Source organism: Podarcis liolepis (assembly GCF_965112155.1).
Source record: "Podarcis liolepis genome assembly, chromosome: Z".
In the NCBI taxonomy this organism is placed as follows: Eukaryota; Metazoa; Chordata; class Lepidosauria; order Squamata; family Lacertidae; genus Podarcis; species Podarcis liolepis.
This window is the reverse complement of record NC_139570.1, coordinates 21,367,630-21,388,390: the sequence shown is the minus strand read 5'-3', so window position 1 is coordinate 21,388,390 and position 20,761 is coordinate 21,367,630. Positions and strand designations below refer to the sequence as shown.

Genomic DNA, 20,761 nt, shown 5'->3' with positions numbered 1-20,761 from the left:
GTATTCGGCGACCCGCTCATGCCAGTCTCCCCGGTCCAGGCGCGCCAGTGCCTCTTTTGTCGAGCGCACCATTCTTTCTGCTTGCCCGTTGCTGGATGGATGAAAAGGTGCCCTTAGGGCATGGCGGATGCCCAGTCCCAAAAGATACCGCTCAAACGTGCCTGACGTGAACTGCGGTCCGTTGTCAGAGACCAGGACATCAGGACACCCATGCGTTGCAAACAGGCCTCGCAGCACCCGGATGACAGCTTCGGTAGTGGTGGAGGGCATCAGGGCGACCTCCAGCCATTTGGAATAGGCGTCCACCACTACCATAAAGGTCCGGCCGTGAAAGGGGCCAGCCAGATCGATGTGCACCCTCGACCAGGGTGTCTTTGGCGTCTCCCAGGTGTGTCCCTTAGCTGCCGGTGGTGCAGGCCTCGACTCTTGGCACGCTTGGCAGGCGGACACCCAGGCAGTGATGGCATCGTCCATATTAGGCCACCAGACGTAACACCGAGCCAACGCCTTCATTTTGACAATTCCTGGGTGGCCAACGTGCAGAGCCTCCAGGACGCGCTGACGGAGTCCCTGGGGAATCACGACGCGGTCTCCCCACAGCAGACAGCCGCGGTGAGCTGAGAGTTCATGTTGTCTGGTTGCGAAGGGCTGGAACTCCGATGCAAAAGGCCCTTGTGGCCACCCCCTCCACACCCAGTTGAGCACCCGGCTGATGGTGCGATCCTGGGCAGACGCGGAGGCCACAGTGGCAGCCGATACAGGTGCTGTCGGAAGATCCTCAACCAGAAGGAGCGATGAAGCTGGAGCCGGGTCTTCCACAAAAGCTGGAAGAGGGCAACGGCTGAGGGCGTCGGCATGGCCCATCGATTTCCCCGGGCGATGGATGAGCCGGTAGTGGTAGGCAGCCAGGAAAACAGTCCATCGCAGCATGCGTGGTGAGAGGACCGGTGGAGTTGGACGATCACCGGCGAGGAGGCCCAGGAGTGGCTTGTGGTCAGTGATGAGGTCAAAAGTCCTGCCATAGAGGTATTCATGGAATCTCTTCACCCCAGCCACAAGTGCCAATGCCTCCTTGTCGAGCTGGCTGTAATTCCGTTCCGTCGGAGATAGTGTCCTGGAAAAGTAGGCGAGCGGTGCTTCTCTTCCATCTGGAAAACGGGGACTAAGGACAGCACCGATGCCAAAAGGTGAGGCGTCGCAGGCAAGGACCAGCGGCCTGGATTCACTGTACTGTACTAGCACACTGTCTGAAGAAAGGAGAGCCTTGACCGCGTTGAAGGCCGCCGTCTCCCGATGACCCCAGGCCCAAGGCGTCTTAGTGCTAAGGAGTCGGTGAAGAGGCTCAGCCACTGTGGCTTTGTGGGGCAGGAACATGTTATAAAAGTTCAGCAGCCCCAGGAATGCCTGCAACTCCGTTTTGTTCTTTGGGGTGGGGGCCTGCTGGATAGCGCAGATCTTGGATGTGGTTGGATGAAGACCGGAGGCATCGATAAGATAGCCCAGGAACTCTACCTGTGAAACGGCAATCTGGCACTTCTCCCTCTTTACCTTGAGCCCGGCCTCCTGGAACCTGGTCAGCACGGCACGGAGGCGCTCGAACAGCTGCTGGTGTGAGTCTGCAGACACCAAGACGTCATCAAAATATGGTACCACGCCCGGAAGCCCTTGCAGGAGACGCTCCATAAGGCTTTGGAAGATGCCAGGAGCCACACTCACCCCGAACTGCAACCGGCGGCAACGGAATGCCCCCCGGTGGGTGACGATCGTCTGGGCCTCAGCAGTGGCATCATCGACAGGCAGTTGTTGATAGGCTTGGGCAAGGTCCAGCTTAGCGAAGACCTTACCCTCACCCAGGGAATGCAGCAGGTGGTGGACAACAGGAACCGGATAAGCGTGCTGCTGAAGTGCCTTGTTAATCGTGCACTTGTAGTCAGCGCAGATTCTCACCGACCCATCTGGCTTGACAGGCGTGACGATGGGGGTTTCCCACTTTGCGTGGTCAACCGGCTCCAAAACTCCTTGGGCGATCAGTTTGTCCAGTTGTTCGTCCACCTTAGCCTTGAGAGCAAAGGGAACCCGGCGTGGCTTTAGCTTGATGGGGGCGACTTGTGGATCAAGGCTAAAGGAGATGGGCGTACCTGTATATTGCCCCAAGGTGCCGTCAAAAACCTCGGCAAAGTCCTTGACCAGACCCTCAGTCTCTGCGTTAGAGATGCAGTTGATGTCGGTGATTTCCAGGCCGAGGGCATCAAACCAGTCTAGCCCTAGGAGGCTTGGCCGCTGACCTTCGACCACCACCAACCGGAGCAGGCCCGAAAAATCCTTGAAGGCGATCCGGAACCGGCCAACGCCTACCACGGGAATGTCGTTTCCCTGGTAGTCTCTCAGGTGTACGCGGTGAGAGTCGAGTTGCCTTTTGGACACTCTGGGTACCAGTCTTTTGAGGGTGCTCCATGACATGATGGACAGGGCAGACCCGGTGTCGATCTCCATGTCACATGGAGCTCCTTCAATGAGCACCGTGACGTTCAGCTTGCGTCGCGTCGACGAGTCGGTTTGGCCAATCGTGGTTCCAGACGGGCAGCGGCAGTGGGTGAGTGCGAAACAACTTTCCTTGGCAGACTGGAGTGAAGACTTGGACTTGCGAGTCGATGAAGGGGGGGTGTCAGACGGAGCCGATCGGCAGACCTTAGCGATGTGGCCCCTTCTGGAACACTTCCTACAGATGGCGTCTCTGAATCGACACTTGGCACGGGAATGGTTGCCTCCGCAGCCAGCACATTCCGGTTGGCCCTTGGAGTTCTGTTGGAACTTCCTGCGCTCCCACTTTGTCTGGTGCACATCATCGTCTTCACTGGAGGATGCCTCATCACTGCTGGCCTCTTCATGATGCACCGGAACTGGCTCCCTAGCAAGACGCGGGCTGCTGGACTTGCGGATCTCCTGAGCAGAGCGTTCAGCAGCTTCTGAGGCCACAGCCTCCTCAATGGCTTTCTGCAGCGTGAGGTCTGGCTTGGCTAGGAGACGCCGTTGCAGATGGATGTCCCGGACCCCGCAGACGATTCGATCCATCAGGGCATCGTCTAAGTCTCGGAACTCACAGTGCATTGCAGCCTGTCGCAGGGCGGTGGTGTAGTTGTTGATTGACTCCCCCTCTGCCTGGTTCCGGTGGTAGAACGCATGGCGGGCAGCAATCTTGGACGGCTTTGGCGCGTAGTGGCTGCGGAGCTTCTCTTGGATCGTGTCCCATGGTGTTTCCTGGACTGCTTCAGGCGCAACCAATGCTCGGGCCGTCTCAAACACCTCAGGCCCACAGAGGCTGAGGAATAGGCCCCGCTTCCGATCCTTTGATACTGCTGTCAGCTCGTTGGCTTGGAGGTAGCAGTCGAACCGAGCGAGGTAGGAGTCCCATGATTCAGATGCTGGCGCAAACGGCGGTAGAGGCACAAGTGAAGCCATGATTCCGATGCCGGCGTGAAGGGCGATGGATGGACACAGTGCTCCAGCCAGAACAGTCAGCTCTGAATTGGTTCTGCCCAGTGATTTCGCTCAGTGATTTCGCTCTGTGATTCAGCTCAGTTCAGAGGCTGGCCGCATCTGGCTGTGCTCTGATGTCCATCCATCCCATCCTCGTCGCCAGAGTTAAGTTGTGGGTTGACATAGCAGCCGGCACAGCGATTTCTTCAAGTAGCTCTTTTATTCTGGTAAGCTGGAAATAAACTGACAGCGAACAGCTCAGCCGGCCTGTATTTATAGTCAGCCGGCTGTCAACATTGTAACCACAACAGCTCAGAGTTCCCGCCTAAAATAACGGACGCGGACCTGAGTGAAAACTATCTACAGACCTGAGTGAAAACTATATACAGTATCCCCCTGTTGGCCCAGGGTGAAACTACACTACATAACAGTTAACATCATTTTTTCCCCCTCCCCTATGTTAACTGGAATTGAAAAAGGTCTAGAGACCTCTTAAAAGCCACCTAGCGTGTCCCTTTCACAAAGGTAAGGCAGCTGGTAGGAGGTGTGGGGGTGGCGGATCAAGCCAGCCTGACTGGGTTGGAGGGGTAGCATACATGTGATGTCATGCACGTGTGATCCCCCCCCCCCAATTTGGGGGCAACTCTGCACGTCTGTAACCAGCAGCACAAGGAGGGGCAGGAACCATTTTCAGCCACTTTCCTTGAGGGCCACTTTCCCTTCTGAACAACCTTCTGATGCCCATATGCCAGTACTGGGAAGAGTAATTTGTGTTTATTTCAAAAAATAAAAGCGTTTTTTCAAAATGGTACTACACACACTCACACACCCCTCTTTGCATTCCATCCAGGAAAGCAAGAGGCATCATCAGAGTTCAAGAACACATTCTAGCCAAGGGAAAACACGCTGTGAGCTGTTGACGGATGTGGTTGTGGAGAGCCTTGAGGAGCAGCTGGAGATGCCTGGAAGGATGTATTTGGCCTCACCTCTGCAGAGTTGACTTCAGTGGTACAGACTCCCATATTTTGCCCCACCTAACCTCATTTAACGCTTAACCTAAACCCATCTTCTGCTTTTATTTTGAAGATCCTCATCTGTCCAGTTCTAGTGGTCTAGTTGGTTGAGGGTAAATTCTGGTTTCGATGCTCAAAGGGTGAGAAGCATTTTCACCTACATAACAACCGGTGAGCAGATCAGCTATTAATATAGTTGTGAGACAGTTTTTGTCCTTGAATGCTCTCACCTTGTTTCCAGTTTGTGTCAGGCAGGCAAGAATCATTTGCAAAAAGCGGGCAAGTTTTAATCTGAAATTAGGACCCTGAATTACGTTTGGGCACCGTAAGTCCCATTGAGTAAATCAGTGGGCATGATTAGGATTGCAGCAATATGAAGTGCCAGCTAGTTAAAAGTGTCAGAGATAGGGTGAAAAAGCTGGCTAGTGGGACCCAGGTTGGGGTGAGGAAGTGCTGCAGCTCAATGGCAAAGCATCTGCTCTGCATGCAGAAGGTCTTAGGCTTTGTCTGAAATGCTGAACAGCCTTGGTCAGTCAGTATGCACCACGATGAAAACCAATGATCTGGTGCAGAGCTAAGGCATGTTACTAAAGAGGTAAGGGAAGTCCAAAACAGTCTCTTTCTCTAAATGCCCAAAGCATGGCAACAGACAAGGTTCCCAGTAAAGTATCCTGGTTGATGGATTTGCCTTCCAGCTGCTGGCATGAGTATAATTGTCTGAGATCCACGATTAATGAAGACTGCTGGTACATATTGATTTAAGCCCTTTCAATCCCTCCACCCCTGAGCTGCTTCTGCCATCGGCTCTGACTTTTTCAACCCCAAATTCTCGAAACAAAGGTGCCCAGGAAAGCACAAGTGAGAGCTATTATGCCAACACAGTGTCAACTGTAATTCCAGAAGCTTTTCTATTTAGAGGCATTTGGAAATGGAGACTTAAAAAACAGCAAAATGCTGCACGTTTTTTCTTTTTTAAAAAAATATTCAGGCAAGGTAAACACACCTTCTACTTTTGACAGTATTACATCTCTTTATAATTTGGTAGATACCTTTGGTGCTGCTTTAGAAATCCCTCAAAAGGGGGCAAATGCAATATTTACGCCCGGGGCAGTCAACGTGCACTCTCCAGATGAGGCTGGAGAACAGTTCCCATCTTCTGTGACCATGGGTCATGCTGGCTGGAGCTGAGTTGGAGGATAGCCATGTTGGCTTTCCCTGGTTTATACAGAACAGCTTCCTAAAGTGCATCCCAGTAATTTTCTCAAGTTCTTATCCCTACATCACTAGACTGTTTGAAACCAGCATATGATTTTATCATACTTCCCTTCTCCTGCCCTTTGAGTAAGATAAACTCAGCAGTAAAGCAACCTGATTGCAACACCCAAACTCCTAACATAAATAAATGGATGTCATGGCCTGCCATTCTGGAACATAGAATGTGACAGTCAGAAGCAGCTGAAGAAGAGAGAGGCCTGGGGAAGACAATGTGTGGTGCCCTCAAAATACTGGGTGGCTGGTGGTCAGGGCTTATGGAAATTGTAGTCCAGCAACTGTCTGGAGGGCAACATGCAGGCTTTACAGGTAATAACAAAAAATAACAGAGTCCTATAGCCGATGAAGATATATACTGGTACATTGCTGCATGCATGTCCAAATGGATGGGAAAGGAGAACCAAAATGGTACCCCAAAATTCTCCACCTTCACAGCAGGGGGTTTCGGGGGGGGGTTACATTTCACAAAATACAGTTGTGGTTGAGGTGGCAGCATACTCTGACAATGCGAAAATGAAAATTTATTGGGTAATTGTCTCCAGCGAAATTTTGACTCATTTAATACTGAATGAAACCATATTGTTAATTCTCACTAATACATGAAAGGGCAGAGGTCTGAAAGGAGTTAGGGGTGAAGCCCAGCACTCCCTTCAACAGTATTGATACACAGTATTAACAGTACAGTGGTACCTTGGGTTACATACGCTTCAGGTTACATACGCTTCAGGTTACAGACTCCGCTAACCCAGAAATAGTACTTGGGTTAAGAACTTTGCTTCAGGATGAGAACAGAAATCGCGTGGCGGCAGCGCGGCAGCAGCAGGAGGCCCCATTAGCTAAAGTGGTGCTTCAGGTTAAGAACAGTTTCAGGTTAAGAACAGACCTCCGGAATGAATTAAGTACTTAATCCAAGGTACCACTGTACTGATAAAAGGGGTTTTGGCACTCATCTTGCTCTATAGGCCGAGGGAGCTGGCGTTTGTCCGCAGACAGCTTCCGGGTCATGTGGCCAGCATTACAAAGCTGCTTTGGGAGAACCAGAGCAGCGCACAGAAACGCTGTTTACCTTCCCGCCGGAGCAGTACCTATTTATCTACTTGCACTTGACATGCTTTTGAACTGCTAGGTTGGCAGGAGCAGGGACCAAGCAACGGGAGCTCACCCCGTCGCGGGGATTCGAACCGCCAACCTTCGACCCGCCAACCTTCTTAAAACTGAGCCCTCAGCTGTGCATGAAATTTACCACCTCATTCACAGGTGGGTTAATTGGAGTGTAGAAGGAATGGATTTTGCTGAATATTATTTGGGTAGGATTGAAACTCTCAAATGGGTTGGATGGGGGAGCCTGGGGGGAAAAGTCATATGATGACTCCAAAATTTCTTAGAAATTTCAGCCTCACTTACATGGCATAGTGCCCATGGGGGATGTATGGTCTTAAACACATCTTTACCTCCATTGTGCTAACTATGTTTTTGTGTGTATGGCATCTGATGCTATATGACACTCCTATTTCAGGATGTGGGTATCCAGCCAGGGTTTTTCCATGCAGGGAAAAACTATTGTATGCACTAATCCTGATCTCACAAAAGGTTCCAGAAGTGGGATATTGTAAAGATTTGTGGGCCCACATTCAAGTGTATCTAGTGTACAAAGCTGGAAACCGAGAACGGTTTTCTAGTTCTATAGGTTGGGCCTATATGGATTTCAGAGTTTGTGGGTTTATCAAACAAGTGTAAATTCTAGTTTATTACTGTGGTTGCCTGTCAGCCCCACATGCCTCACCCAGCCATCATATGAATAAGTGTCTGGGATTTCATGGTTTGTCTACAAACATTTAAACTGCAAAGTTATGTATTTGCTCAAATGCACCAGGAAAGTCTCTAACTGCGTGCTTCAAATCTGCAAGAGAATTCCCTTTTTTATTGTTTTATATGGCTTATCATTATTATAGAAAAAATACTGAGTACTTCCAGCCAATGTCAGTGGAAGGTTTAGAATGTGAAATATAAGGCTGACCAGTATTCTAAGGATCAGTGAGTCAAGTTATAATAATCAGATGGACTGCAGCTCCTGTTTCCGACTGTATTGTACTGACCAAGTATGAGGACCATCTGTTCCTCCAAATTCTGCTGTACTGCAAGTCAGCCCTAATAAGCGTGGCTGATGGCCAGGAATGATGGGAACTGTAGTTAAATAGAAGGTTCCCCATGCCTGGTATATACCTTTCTCAACTTCTTCTCTCAGTCACTTCTATTACCTGCTGTACAATTTCAATTTTTAAAATAACCCATTTGTGCAAAAGTAGTAAAGGTGCACACTTTAAACCTGATAATGTATTGTAGACGATGGTGATAATGTATTTGGTGATATAACTTATGCAAAAAAGAGACAGAGAATATATCTCTATCTCTATCCATATCTATACATGAAGAGGACATATGCCCCTGTTGGTAGGCATGATCCATTGCAGTCTATATATAAAAGCTGCTGGAAAACTAAACAGGACCCAGACTAAAATGTGGCACATTTTGCTGGGCTGCATCAACAGTCACAATCTACGTCTCCTGGGAAGAGTGCCTTTTATTGGAAGAGAGAACACACCTGCATGTATTAACTGCATTATGTGGACACTGAGGACTCAGCCATTTTTATATTTAGGTTGTTCTGCAATGTTCCCTTGGGCTTCCAACAAGAAATCAGGAACATTTGTTTCTAATGGAGCAATCCCATACATCAAATTTGCTGGAGTAGGGGAGGGGGGGGGGAGAGAGAGATGCCACTGCTTTGCCGGCAGAAAAGCCACCAGATCATGTGCCTGCTCAGCCCACAAGAGAAGGCGGAAGCAGAACATACAGCCAGAAAATATATTACATGCACCCCAGCCTTGGAGCAGTGAGAGTTTTCAGGGGTCCCTGGATCACTAGAGTGTTTACTGTTATGCGAGGTTTATATACAGGTTTGTTTGGTTGTGTATTTATTTCATGTGCAGGCTGAACATGAGATGGGAGCACTCACTCCAAACAGATCCTGCTCTACCGTTCGTTTTCAGCAAGCACCAAAGCCACAGTTTGGGATTCTGCACTTTAAGCAAGCCTATGGGTCTATTTCCAATTCTAATCTGAAGATCGGTTTATCTCTTTTCTTCCCTTTCACATACTTCTGTTGAAAGATTCAGGAGAGTCAAAGTAAAATACTTCACACGGTGCCCAGTTAAACTGGAATTCGCTCCCACAAGTAGTGATAACCACCAACTCAGATGGCTTTAAAAAGAGGATTGGACAAATTCATGGAGGAAGAGGCTACAAACGGCTGCACGCCACAATGGCTGTGTTTTACATTCAGCATGCTTGTGAATGCCAGTTTCTGGGAATCACAGATGGGGGAAATGTTGCTGTGCTCAGGTCCTGCTTGTGGGGTTTCCATGTGCATCTGCTTGGCCACTGCAAGAACAGGCTGCTGGATGAGATGGGTCAGTATCCTGATTCAGCAGGCTCTTCCTACATTTGGAAAGGTAATGGCTGTACAGTGGTACCTCGGAATGCGAACGGGATCCGTTCTGGAGCCCCGTTCACATCCCGAACAGAACGTAAGATGTGACAGCACGTCTGCACATGTGCAGGTCTTGTTTCGCCGCTTCTGCGCATGTACGTGACGTCATTTTGACTGTCTGCTCATGCGCGAGCAGCGAAACCCAGAAGTAATGCGCTCCATTACTTCTGGGTCGCCGCAGAGCGCAACCCAAAAGCGCTCAACTTGAAGCATATTTATCCTGAGATATCACTGTACTAACACCACAGGATTGAACAGGATTTGAAATAAACACACACCATTTAGTGTAACCCCAATATCATTATAATACGAAATGGCAAAAGAAAAGCATATGCACTTGTAGCATGCCAGTTTTGTCCCTGCTGAGAACTAAACTGCACACCATCTTCATGGATGACTCCAAGCTATAGACACTTACCTTGGCTTATATTTCTTGTCATCACTTGAGTGTGATGGAATATTTGGCTTTTAGAAGTGTGACAAACCCAGAATGTTAGGAACTGGCTGTTTAAATAAAGACATGAACGTACGTTCGTACGTTCGTTCGTTCGTTCGTTCGTTCATTCGTTCATTCGTTCATGTTTATATTCCACCCTTTTTTCCAACGGGAACACAGGATGGTTTCAATGGGAGCACATAGTAGGATCGGCCTGTATGTACTCCCCCCTTCCCCTCTGCTTGAGCACCTGAGATTTGGTTGTATACTTCAGCAACTGTGGCAAAAGGGTAGACAGCTGCATTACTGGAGCAAGTGAAGCCAAGCCTGTTCATCTGCTCTCAGGAATAGAGTTATGAAGGTCTAGGAGCTCTTGGCAGGTTCTGCAATGACCACTACTGCTGGCAGCTCTGCCCTAGAGTTTTCCAAGCACTGTTCCTTGGCCTATTGAGAGTTTGAACCAGTTTGGGCAGGTGCCCATTGTTCAGCTGAATGCTGGCAGATGAGAAGAGGACACGGGTCTCTTTTCACCTGGGTTGCACAGCAGCAGGCAGAGAGTAAGTTGCACAGTTAAGGGCAAAGGACCATCTGGTGGCAGCAGATAAGCATGGTCACTTGGCAGGATGGAAATGACACCTGCAATCCATTGGAAATGGCGCAGGGAGAAATGAAGCCACAGATGAGCATGGAAATGAGTGTCGATGACACAGGCACTGAGACTGTCAGTATTCTAAATTGAGCATTTAGGAGTAAAGAGCTTGTAACTAAAATGAAACAAACCAATGTGAGTCTCTTTCTTTTGCAAAACAGGGAGCATTATATGCTCTGGGTTAGAATAGTTGATGCAACCCTTGGAAGCAGCAGACAAGCCTTTGAGATGCAAGGTCAGAAGCCTTAGCCCTATGGAGAATCACACCTCTGCTTTCCCTTGGCTCCCACTCTAAGCTTGCCATGGAATGGGAACTCCAACCCAGATATTGTGATAGCAGCATGCAAGTCTTCAGTTGCATGCTGCTATCACAATGTTTCAGGATGAAAGTAGATGGAAACACCATCCATCCAAACATACCTTGTGAGATGGCTTATGCTCTGGGGATGGAGAAGGGGAGAGATGGTTCTGCCATTATGAAGCAAAAGGGGCCTATGGTTCATGCTAATTGGCTGATTGCACCCATGATGTCACTAGGATGCCACATCTTTTCAGTCCCTGGAGCCATTTTATATTCACAACAACCCTGTGAAGTAGGTTAGACTGAGAGATAGGATGCCCACTTACGCGTCACCAGAAAAAGAGGGCACAGATTTGCATATGTATAACTTCCAATTTAATTACTATAGAAACAGAAATACAATGCAACTTACATTATGGAGAAGATTGTGGCTAGTTGGCCCTTTTGTCTGCTCAGTGTGCTGTCTGGATGCAGATAGTCAAAGAAAACTTGAGGATCCCTGCTGTCCCTTCTTTAAACTGGACTTGAACAACCCTTCAAATAGAGGCCCGTGCCTTGTAAAGCACTACACATTGTCTTCCAAACTGAGAGATAGAGTGACTAACCCAAAATCATCCAGGGAGCTTCATTGGGGATTTGAACCTGCTATTTCCTACTGATTTTCTAATCCGGGCTGAGAACACTTTTTCTGCCTGAGGGCCAAATTCCCTCATGAGTAACCTTCCAGGGGCTGCCTACCAGTGCTGGGAAGGAGCAAAGACAAAAGTGAGTGGAGCAATTGATGCAGCTCTTACTTTTCTACATTCCACCAGTGCAATAGCCAGAACTTTCTGCGTGCAAATGTCTCTCTCCATCGTGTATCTAAACAAGCCAGGTGCAGTGTAGTGGGACAACAGGAAAAGGGACAACGTTGGCTCACTTACAGGTAGGCCATATCCTGGGAATAGTAGTTTTCCATTACGAACGTGCAATTCCCATTATTCCTTTGAGAAACTTATGTCCTTTAGATGTGCTTTGAATGTATGGTGTGGGTGTGATCCTATGTGGCATTTAAAAAGGCACCTTGCCATTTCTTTAAGCATGTCTGCTTGACCACCATTCTTGATGAAACAGGCTCTCTACACCATGCTCCTTCCATGAGCCACTCTTGGCAAACAAACCTGCATCACTTTCTTCCAAACTCTCATGGTGACAGCAGAGTGTCACCCACTTACTGTATGTGTTGCTCACTTCTAAGTTATTTAAACAAGGCAGAGCTGCATCTAGTGGCTTACTCACTGCGATGCCATGAGAACGTGAGCCAGGGAAGAGACATGTGCTGGCAGGAAAGTGCTGGTGGTGAGTAAGGCTTGGTTTAAATGTGTCTGCAGTTCTGATATTTTTAGAGCAAGTGAGTACCACTTAAACCATGATACACTCTATTTTTGAAACCCGTTTTTTCTCCCTTTATGACAAATCCCGAAAGTAACATTTAGCAGCCAGTCCTTGAGCAATTGTGCACATGGCATTCCTCAGGAACCCTTCACACATATTGAAGCGCATATGTGGCATTTAGGGCATTTAGTAATCTTTCCATACAACATCCAATTCCCCCCTTTTTTGGACCCCTTTCCACATCTGTTGCTCTTCCGTTGATGTGCTTGTGCTTTCCACAGACATCTTGTTGACCACTGTGAGAACAGAATGCTGGACTAGATGACATGATCCAGAAGGACTCTTCCTGTGTACTGTTTGTCCCAATTACATTCAAGTGGCAATGAGGAGGAATACAATGAGCAAAAGAGACTTGAAAAGTAGAGAGAATGGCATGTGGGAGGGGGATGGAGGAGAAAGAAAGGTAAAGATGCATTGCAGTTCATCCGATCTGCATTCAAATGGTACCAGCTTCAGTCTCCAGCACCTCCAGGCGTAGCGTGGGTTGCCGGTGCCCAGGGCAGAGCAAGTATTGCAATCCCCTAGTGGACTAGGCAGCACTCAGTCCCTTGCCAGTCAGCATTTAATCAAGGGAGTCTCTCCTTGCAAACCAGCCACAACCTGGGAGCAGAGAAAAGGCAGAGAAGCACGAAGCCACTGTGTCGTCTCGCCCTCCTGCCCTTGCAGGGTGGTGCTCCAGACAACACATGTGACTCCAGCAGTGCTTTCCTGCTTTCCTCTTCCTCCGTCCCTCTCAGCCAGCCCAAGGGTAGGATGTGCACGGGCGTTCCTTCACCAGACACAGGGAGAAGGAGGCATCTCTGCTGTCCCAGCCCCAAGGCCCAACCCGGGCACAGCTTTCCTCCCCGTGGCTCCAGCCTCAATGAGGGAGCCTATCGTGGGGGCAGCTGGTTGCACCCCCTCACAAATTTGTGCCCGGGGCCATGGGCTCCCCATGCTATGCCACTGCCTCCAGGTAGGGTTGGGGGGGAATCCTCTCTGAAACCTTGGAGACCTGCTGCCAGTCAGTGTAGACAGTACTGAGCTAGATAGATCAATGGTTGAGTATAAGGCAATTCCATATGTTCCTAGTGAACTCTACAACTGCTGTGCATTTGGTGGAAACAATAGCTCAATAAACTTTCCTGCCTCAAATCTGCTTGCAAAAATTGCATTGTATTCTCCCAGTCTTGTTTGTGTTTTCAGTCTTGCCTCTTAGGGATACAGCTGGATTTTGAGGTTGCCAGGGGAGGGGAGCTATAAAATAATGGAGCTGTTATTCAACTCCGCTCCCTTAAATTTTATCAGCAAGTGCCATGCTTTTCAAATGGCCCTTATTTTTGCCAACGTGAACCCTTATGAAATTTTGTTTTGGCTCTAAAGTGGTGTTTCTCAAACTCTCCCCACCCAACACAGCCCAGTGAAAATGGCTGTACAGCCTCTGTCACACACACACCCCAAATGAAACGAGATGCTAGTGACAGCATGTCTTATGCTCAATGTTCTCTGATGCAGAGGTTTCACTAAAGTCATGTTCCTTTCTTCAGATGGATGTGGTTTCTCACAACTGCCTCACAGTGGGCTGAAGAGGCTGAACATCAGTAGATTAGCTGAAAAGCATAGGTCCTCTACATGTGGGTACACAAAGAAGCCAATGGGAAAGGTGGAGACAGGAGAAAGAGAAAAAGCCACATAAAACGTAAACTATGGACTACCATAATATGTCCGGGTGGGAGGAGGGAAACAAGCAACTTGGACCCCTGCTATATCAGCGATTCGCCATACAGGGAATGTTGACACACTTCCAGTCCTGGTTTGACAAAACATGTTGTGCTTTCATCTTTGTTCTGGCTGCTTCTCCTGTTACTCTTAACACAATGCCAAGGTCTCTGTGAGCCTTTGTCAAAAGCAGCAGATAGGTGTGCAAAGCTCTAAGCAGGTTCTACATGAGAGACAAAGACATGGCACAGTGTCATCCATTTTCTTCCTTAACGGTTGCTATACTGGGTCCCGAACATATGCCATAAATGCTGGGTGCAATGGTTATGTAGGCCTAACACAGACCAGATTAACAGCTTCTGAAGTTCTTTCACAAGATGGTATTGGGCAAGGATTGGCCAAAGGTAGACCGAGATCTACTGCCAGATCCCCAAGTAAATTGCAACAAATTATGAGGGGTTTCCAATTCCCAACAGCTGGGCAATAGAAACAATTAAAAGTCACTCTTGCTTCTGAAATGCAGAAAATGGTATGGTTATTTTTTTTAGGTGGGGGACACAGCAGGGGTGGATTTTCGTGTGAAAATCATTGGTGGCTAGTGTCTATTGGGACTAACAAGGCAGAAGGCAGGGAGCCCAACAGTAGCTGGAGCCAGAACTAATGACAGGTGGTACCAAGTAATCGTAGTTTTGTTCCCATCCTCCTCCTTGCAGAGGCAGTCCTGAGACTAAGTAGAAGGAATTTGACTGCTGGTGTCATACTCTGGGCTGTTTGCTGTAAGCAAGGAGAAAGGCAGGTGGGGATTGGCTGAATGCAGACTGAGGTTGGTGGGGAAAAACTGTCACTATGATTCCCGCCCCCCGTGATTTTATTATTGTTTTTTATTATTACAGTAGTACCTCCGGTTATGTAACCCTCTGGTTATGTAAGCTTCAGGATGTGAAAGTGGCAAACCCAGACGTATTTGACTACATTTTGCTGTGCGCGCATGTGCAGTAGCGGTCCCCAGGTTGTGGAGACCTCGGGATCCAACCAGACCTCTGGAACGGATCCCATCTGCAACTGGAGGTACCACTGTATGCTGTTTAAATTATGTTTTTAATGTTGTTCACTACCTTGGGATCTTTGGATAAAGGGCGGTATAATAATAATAATAATAATAATAATAATAATAATAATAATATTTCATTGTATTATGATTGTGTGATATCACAATTTCATCCCTTCTTATTCCTTGTGGAGTAGATCGCTTGCCAGCACCCTGTGATCCACTGGCATCCCTCAACCCAATTTTTGGAATTTACAAGGTTTTGAGAAGCCAAGTCCTCCATATTTCACAGCACAACCATTCTCTGTATCTGCCCAGGATTGCCAAAAAGAAGAAGAAACCATTAGCCTGAAACTGTGATTCATATTATCATCCCATCTTGAAATGCCAAGAAGCACTTGGCTGAAAGGTCCTCTAAGGGCAAAGCGACACTAATAAGACAAATTAGAAGCCAGGCAGGTGAAACTGATGGGAGCATTGTGTGTAAATGTGCTTTTTCAAGTTTTAAAACACTAGAGCTAATAACAGAGTATGAGACAATTGGTGGGGATGGAAATGAAATTAAGTTTATTTTGTGCTTAAAGGTGGATCTACCTAATTTGCCTTTCCCAGAACAGTATAAAGAACTTAAACAGCTGTCCTTCAGAATTTGTACTTCCCCGAATATTGCAATATAGGTCTCCAGCTGAGTAATGTGCGTGAAAAAAGGTATATTGGGGCAAAGCGTGCATAGAAATGCATATATTGGTGGAAATAATATACAGAAATGCATTATATTGTGCTCTGCAAAACTGTGTAAGTTCAACAGAATCACTTACCAAAAAATGTGCATTGTTGTGACTTTGGGCAGGGTTAGGCTCTATGATGCCTGAGTCCCATATGATTCCTGGAATCCTGGATCAAGCAAGGGTTAAAATTCATTTGTTGAACAGGAGGCAACTTTCTTGGTGAGTTAATGGCCTAAGTATGGTCTTTAGTATAACAAAGGAAGTGGGTTTGTGCAAGAGGGCACATGGGTGGGGGCCCCTCCCTCACCTGGTTGGTGGTAAGAAAGAAATTTGCAGCGGTGTGTGTGTGTGTGTGTGCGCGCGCGCATGCATGCACATGCACACTAGAAGCAGACAGAAGCCAAAAAGTGAAAGTCATGCTTGATTTCTGTTTTGATTGCAAGGCTGTGACTTCTGGGGTGTTCATGCTCTAAGCTCCAACATCATAGGCTTACGTTTATATATGTATAAATAAACCATGTATCATAAAGACACCACAGTCTCTGCTCTGCCTCGTTCCAAGAAAGCCAAACTGTGCCTGGAACCCCTGAAATCTCACACTGCTCAGAGATTGGGTTGGCAGTATATTAGGAGATTTTCACATTAAAGTGCTGGTGAATTTTCATGAGAACTTAAAAAATAATAATCCTGCAGACTGATACAGAAATGTGGAGTACAGTTGTACCTTGGATCCTGAACACCTTGGAACTCAGATGTTTTGACTCCTGAACGCTGCAAGTGACTGTTCCGGTTTGCGAACATTCTTTTGGAACTTGAACGTCCGACGGGGTTTCCATGGCTTCCATTTGGCTGCAGGAGCTTCTTGCAGAAACTTTGGTTTCCGAACATTTTGGAAGTCGAACTGACTTCCAGAATGGATTTCTGTCTGAAAGTAGACTCTTTTCCAGGTCCAACTGTCCTCTCGTCCTCCTCCCTCCACTGTCTATTTTCTTACATTTCTTTAAGGGATGTAAATAGCTTGGTCTTAGGACATTATAACCACAAAGAGAATACACAGCACCAATTTGCTAAAAGCTGTGCAGGGTCTTCCAGTAAACGTCTGGCTGCTGTTGCAAGATGAAAGGGTTAACCTCCAACATTTCCCTTCCCCATACACACACTTAATGGGAGTGCTGTCGCCTCTTGTTAATCTTGGGCTTCACTGACCCAATTCCCTCTTTCCCATAAAATACTTCACAGGCCACTACTTTTCAAATACAGCACATTCCATCTCAAGGCTTGCTTTATTCTTCACGTACGTTCTTCAAATGGCTGAACAATGCAGTAATCTTTTTGCTCAGAAAGTAGCAAGAGCCAAAAACTAATCTATCTGCTCAGGACTGCTCAAGAAGCAATGGGCTGAACTTGCAGAAATGGAGTTTGAGGCCAAATATTAGGGAAATAGTTCCTAATTGTCATGCAAAAGCTAAGCAACTGGGAGCTCCTTTTGCCCTGAAACAACTTCAGATTTGGCCTTCAGGACAACACCCAAACTCAAAGGCCAGGTGTGGGACACCTTTCACCCTCTGGATATTCCTGAAACTATAGTTCCCATGATTCCAGGCTACTGGCTGATGAGAGCTGTAGTTCAGCAACATCCTGAGGTCAAAGGTTCCCCACACCTGCCAACAACAATTGATGCTGGCCCTTTGGCTCTTCCTTTATTCAAAATATGACCCCTGTTACATTGGTTGCTGACCAAGGCTGTTTCTCAGTTCAAGAGATTCTGAAATCTCTTTCACTGGGATGTTTGGAAAGATAATCTGTGAGGCTCACATGTGCTGCCATACATTATGGATGGGATGAAATGATCAGTAGAGTCTTGTGCAATACTGATTCAGTGGCTACCTTCCCATGTACTTTTGAGGTGTGGTATATAACCTGAATTAATGGTTTGGTTCACACATGCAGGTGGATACCTTGATGTAGCATCAAGGGGTAGCCTACATGTGTGAGTGAGCCTGCTCTGCTTTGGGCAGAAATGCCCTTGGCCAACCCTGTAGTCCTAAAGTGCATTTACTACCACAGTGACAAGAGGTTGGGCAAAACTGAACTCCCAATAACTCAGCTTCAGTAGCTTTGTACAGTGCAGGCTAGTGATGGATGAATCTGTCAGTTGCAGTTTCTCTCATTTTCTTGGTTTTTTTTTAATTCTTATGTATACTTATCCATATTTATGCTTCTGATTCCATTAAAAATAATAATAATCCTGATACAATTATTCAGCATTTTTGTGCAAATTTCTCCTGGTGTACACATTTTTGTATGCAATTTCTCCCTTTGTCCATAGTTTTGCAAACATTTTTGCCTAATGTAACTAATGCATTTCTGGATGTTATTGTCACTTTTGAATGTGCACTTTCCCCTAACAGGTGCATTTTTGTACACTTTATTTGGTCTGAGAACTGCATTGCAAAATTAAGGAAACCACACATTTTTTAAGGGACAACATTGTTTCAGTTCACATATTGTTTAAGGAACTGCAAATTAGGAAATTTTGCACTAAACCAAATTTCTCCCCCAACCTTCTTACAGGCCTGTGTTACAAAAAGCTAATGGGATAGTTGGAATTGCATCTATACCACAGCCTTAAGCTTGCTTAAGCTACTCCTCTTCTCTAGGAAATCATACCAACCTTCCCCAAACTACAATTCCATGGGTTCCTTGGAGGAAATAAAGTGAAAGCAGTATAAGCCAACGCTTAAAAATAGGGCTGTGAGAACACATGGTTCTCCATTCTGTTCATTCTTCACTACAAGCAACACAGTCTCCACTCTACTGCAGTCCGTTTTCTACCAAAACCTACAATATACATCTCACTGTCTACTGTGGAAAAAATATGTAGCTTACTTAATTTACACAATTAATTGCATAATTATGTTGACGTTTGGTTATTCCACCACATCTATTTCAATGCAAAGGAAACACAATGCAACCCAAGTGGTGTTTGTGTGTATAAAAAATGTAATCAATTGTGTATCATTTGCAGATGAAAAGCAACAACAGCAGTGAAAGCCGGTCGTATTTGCTGGATTGATTTCCTTTCAAGACAGAGCATGAATAAATAGACATAGGCAACTTCTATTCCTGGTTTCCAGCTGAATTCTTTGACCTCCCTGCATCTAAATCTGTAGATGCTGAAAGAGAAGAGTATAGATGAATCTATCTGGGTCCAAGCATTGCCCACTGCAGTTGAGATGGCATGATATTTGGAGGGTGCCATGAGGAGTAGAAAGTCGTTCTGCTTCCTTTCCATCACACCTTTCTTTAAGGAAGTAAGCAGCATGCTTGCTTTAATTTTTAACCTATTTATATCTTCTAACTATTATGGATATTATTATGCTAATGGGATGTGTATATCCCACTAGGGAGGTGCATCAAAGGATGCAGCAGAAGTTGATTTATACAGTAATTTGCATTATATTAGCATATTTCAAAATTCATCAGATCTCTACCACCTTTCTCGGGCTTAGAATAACTTTGGTTGGTTTGAGGATCAAAACTGTGCTGGTTAGCCATTCATAATTAATGTGGGCATCCCCCTTTCTCCTTATCTTGAATCCGATTTTTCCAAGATAACAAAACCAAACCTAATATTTAAAAAACTAACAAGAATCTATCATCTGTCTGGTTTTATTTTATTTCAAATGACCTTATACTATGATATCTCAAGTGGTGAATAGCAGCAAATCTGGAAACATGTTCATTTTAAACATATTTAAAGAAGGCAGAGAGGGAGAAGACATATGGAATTAAAAGAAAAACATTATCCGCCCCCCCCTGCCGCCCCCCAACTGTAGTGTAATTTGAAACAGGAAGATAACAAACCCTGAAATTGTGGTTTGATTTACAAATGCTTTAGCAGTTTTAATTAGGGGCATAAATTAGAGGAAAGCTGGAGCTTCATCAGAAAGAACAAGAAAGCATTATGCATCACAGTAGCATTTTATGGTTCTCTATGAAGGTATAATGCTATGTCCAAATGCAATGAGAATGCAGTTAGCACTAACAATGGGGCTTGAGACAAAAAAATGCAGCTTGCTCCACACACCCATTGAAAGAAAGAAAGAAAGAAAGAAAGAAAGAAAGAAAGAAAGAAAGAAAGAAAGAAAACAAATTTCAAAAGCAGCAGTAGTACAGTATATTTTATTATGACCAGCTGAAAGGTGACAAAGTGGTGAGGTTCTCCCCACTCTGTCCATATTCACAAAGACCATCTGAAAGAGCCACAGACCGGTGAAATCAAGGACTTAAATTTGTGCCATTTGAGCAAAAAACCTTGATTGGGCCCACTTCTTCAGTCACTGCCACCGAAGCCCATTTGATGTCCTCTCACTTTGGTCCCAATCCACACCACATCCCAGAGACAAAGATGAGTGGCTGCTCCTGCTCCTTTTCTCTCCCATTGCTGTATTGGGACTCCTCTAGCCAACCTATTTATTGAGCATTCTTCCCAATTTGCTCACACAAAGCTTACACAGAGGTCAAACTATGCCTGGTCTTTATTGAGCATTCACATTGATTTAGCTATGTTGTCTTCTGTCTTACCAAGTTTGGAGATCAAGGCAAGGAACCATCAGAAAAGCAAAATCCAACCTATTTGGCTAGGGTGCCAGCATAAAGAATGACCTGCTGGTTTTGTGAATGAGCCTTGTGGCAAAGAAGACCACATCATGCCACAGTCTGACTTCTCCAAGCCATTCAAGCAAGGACTAACATAAAATAGTTGTGGATCCCTACAGCTAGGAGCAGTGGTGGCTGGTATCCATATGGACTGGTAGGGTGGAAGAGCTAGGCTACCAGTAGGTGAAGCCAACGACAGGCTATGCCAACTGATTCTAGCTTTGTTCCTATAGTACTCCTTGCTGAATTCCACAAGAGTAACACTGAGTCTAGGGAGGAGGAAGCTGGCAGAAGCAGAAACACTCCCAGCACTGGTTGCAAGTAAGAAAGGCAGGCAGGGGCTGGCTGAGAGCAGATTGGGGTTGCCTATTTGCTCCCAATAGACCAGTCTCCATTGACTGAGAGGGAGATAGGGACATTTTAAAGAAATAAATCATGGGAAGCATTTGCAGCAGGGACAGCGCATCCTGTTTTGCCGTTTGAGGCAAAACGG

General features: G+C 46.4%; 2 long non-coding RNA genes across 3 annotated transcripts; both read left to right on the top strand.

The window, feature by feature from the left end:
- Positions 1-4,160: 4,160 nt before the first annotated feature.
- Positions 4,161-14,307, top strand: LOC310697980. The gene is made up of 3 exons (XR_014521281.1): positions 4,161-4,485; positions 11,511-11,623; positions 13,659-14,307. It is a non-coding gene; the product is annotated as an uncharacterized lncRNA (long non-coding RNA).
- A 105-nt stretch (positions 14,308-14,412) lies between these two features.
- LOC310697979 lies at positions 14,413-19,604 on the top strand. Of its 2 annotated transcripts, none has more exons than XR_014521279.1 (4): positions 14,413-14,626; positions 14,724-14,898; positions 15,729-15,825; positions 18,635-19,604. It is a non-coding gene; the product is annotated as an uncharacterized lncRNA (long non-coding RNA). The 2 variants fall into 2 exon arrangements; XR_014521280.1 differs by lacking the exon at positions 18,635-19,604 and adding an exon at positions 18,181-18,264.
- The last annotated feature ends 1,157 nt before the right edge of the window (positions 19,605-20,761 follow it).